Source organism: Corylus avellana, chromosome ca3, assembly GCF_901000735.1.
Source record: "Corylus avellana chromosome ca3, CavTom2PMs-1.0".
NCBI lineage: Eukaryota > Viridiplantae > Streptophyta > Magnoliopsida > Fagales > Betulaceae > Corylus > Corylus avellana.
In genome coordinates, this window is record NC_081543.1 from 11,573,062 (window position 1) to 11,576,482 (window position 3,421).

A 3,421-nucleotide genomic window follows, 5' to 3' on the forward strand; every position below is an offset into this window, starting at 1 on the left:
AATTGACACGTCAAAACTTTTGACGTGTTAGTTTAACACGTCAAAACTTTTTGACGTGTTAAAATAAGACACGTCAACAATATTTTTTTTGACGTGTCTGCTTAGACACGTCAAAAGTTTTTGACGTGGCAAACATAAGTTACTGTTTGCCACGTCAAAAAACATCTATTTTTTTGTAGTGTCATCTTATTATTATTCAACCCAACCTATATTAATTGATGAGAACATTGCAAAGAAAAAAAAAAAAATCAATCCTGGCATGGCCCACCAGGACCCCCATAGGTGAAGGCATGCCCGGTTGTATTTGGATCCTGGCCATCAAACCAATCTACAATACCGTAACAATTTGGACCATAATCAAAGAAATGACCATCAATTTTGTTACTGAGCTCAGCAATTTGGTAATCCGCGTTCACAATTAGAACAAATGTAAAAGTACCCGCTTCATCGGCTTTGATGTCAGGAATATTACCATTCCCCATTGGTACTGGAGTTTGTATATTAGAAGGGGAAAATGTTGCTCCACCATATCGAAGATAAGATGCTCCAGTAGCCAAATGAGTGAATATCTCCTTTGGCCAGTATCCATATTTGTAATCATCATCATCCATCAACCACCAATTTCCGGTTTCTTGATCCTACCAAAACCAGAGACCAAGAAATTAATACTACTTCAATCAATTTTGGACATTAATTTTTAAGCTTGTTACTACTTTGTACACACAAAAAAAAAAAAAAAAAAAAATTTTTTACCTGAATAATGGTCATTTTAAAACCGTATTGCGGTCCATCAAAGACAGAAATATTAGCAAAATATCCACCAAGGTGATATTCGTTATGTACTTGTACAAAACCTGGACATTCTGTATTGTAACAGCCAGTTTTTTGAAACCCATCTGCCTGTTGATATCATGTTCAAATGGATTCAATTAAGGGTATCTTTCATAAGATCACACAAAAGGTATTGGAACAAGAAATCGATCTATTCTTACAGTCCAATATGCAGTAAGTCGTGTGCGATTGTCACCATATAATTCAGGATGCACCTATACATATATAAATAACAATATATCATAAGGTGTAAATGAGAAGAAGAATATCTATATATATAAATGATTGTTGACTTACTGCCCATCCAACTTCTATGCTGTTTGTTTCAGTTTCAGGTCCATTTCGAACCCATATTTGAGCTTTACTGTATTGGCCCACTTCCACACGTGGATTATTAATCGTGATTACTGCTTTTGCTCCATGGTAAGTCCCAACCTCCGATGTATCAATACCTACAGACTAAGTCAAGAAATTGATGTTATGATGATTTGAATATAATTAATTTATGCATTGGATACATATCATATGATAATGAACTTTTATTGAATATGATAATCTACAGTGGCGTGCATATAATTTATGAAGTTTTATTGAATATGATAGATAAAACCATGACTTAAATTAAAGCATCCTGGCCTCTTCTCCTTTGGAGGATTGTTAATGTACATGCATATCATAAAACTCAAGAGAAGTATACATATATGTAGAAACTTACATATTCGCCAGGAAGTTTTGTTGCAAATGTGTGAAGGCTTCCACCATGAGATTTTGAGAAAGACTTCAAACCAGTTTTAGGTCTTCGTATCGGTACCATTCCTTGTGGGCAACGGAAACCCACAAGTTGGCTTTTTAAGAAAACTTCATTTGTCTTCCTTCTTGTTGAGAAACTTGGGTTCATCTGCATAATTTTGTAAATTATGATCAATTTTGTGAAGGAGACCCAAAAAAAAGGAATGTTGAAAGAATATGATTTGTAATTAATTACACAATTTTGTGATTCTTAGAGATGATGATCAAATGCGCTGCCTATACATATTCACAATAATCCACTTCACCAATCATCACTGACGCGGCACATCAAAAAAGCAAAGATCTAATAATAGTTTTCTTATTAATCACACACTATAGCATCAATCATACAAGTTAAAGTTTCTATGTTTTGTACTATGGAATTGAATGTTTCTCAACTGTTTTTTTTTTTTTTTTTCATCATGTGTTTTTCATAGGTATTTGAGTACCTGTGGCTCATCGAACATGCTAATTCTTCCTCCATCCACTACACAGCAGATAAAAGTAACACCAAGAATTACTAACATAAACAAACCCATAGAACTTGTTAAGCCAATTGTCTCACAGATGATCGATATCGATCGAAAGCCGTAGTGAGGTATATATATATGTAAGACACTAAAACATAATAAGGAAATATAATAATTAGAATATGAATCACACTCATTACAGATTTCACTAATGAATTTAGCCATTTTCATGTACAATTCAAAATCAATTCAAAGGAGCAAAGAATTAAATACATGTCTCCAAATATGCAATTGGTTTTTATGGAAGGACATAAATTTCTTTCAAACCAATATGAAGAAAATATTCCCAAACCCATTTAAAATAATGCCAAGTGTCATGGACTCCATCCATTGAATGACTCCATCTAATGGCATGGAGAAACTCCTATATGGAAAATTTATTTAAATACTTTTGAAACGCCAAATATATATATAGTCATCCTAATTCCTAATCGTTTTTATTCAAAATGAAATCTAGATAGAGTAGAATTTATTTCATATCTCCATATTAACATGCATCTGTTTTATAGAAAAAGAATTAAAAAATTATAAACTTTCATGCAAATAGCATGGAATGAATTACAAATGAAATTTTAGCATTTAAGACCTACTTATTATCTAGAGTTAAACATTTAACATATTTAAAATTTACTCATAATTGTATGGTTAGGCATAGAGCTTTAAAATACAAAATTATTTGTTATCGCTTTAAAAAAAAAAAAAAAATCACCCATAGGATCCTAGGGAAATAAGTGCATGGTATTACATTCATATTTTATCCACACAATATACTACACGCCCATGGGCTTTTAGAATGAGCGGCCCAATGGGTCCAATTAAGCTTTTTCATTTCATGGCAAGCAAACTATAACCATCCAATTTAGACAGTATGACATGGGTTGGAGGAGCTGCGTGCAAGGCTTTGAGTTAAAGTCTTTGGTCCGAGTGTTTACAAATCTCATGGCTAGTTTTAAAAAAATGTTACCTATTAAAACTGCAATCAACTCCTTTTCTACCCACCATTGCACAAGGAGTGAATCTTTCAAACTGCAATCAACTCCTTTTCTCCACACAATAAGACTGCTTAATGCCTCTCCAACTGGAGAAAGTAAAAGTGGGCAAAGCAGATCTCCCTCAAATCCCCTTAGGGCAAGGGAAAAACCCCAATCTAGAAAATGCAACAATAAATTGAATTGCTTAATCCGATACTAATAGACTACTCAACCGCCACATCCTTGAATTAGGGTATAAATTCAGCATTCTTAGCCAAAAGGCGAAAAAAGTGTTACGAT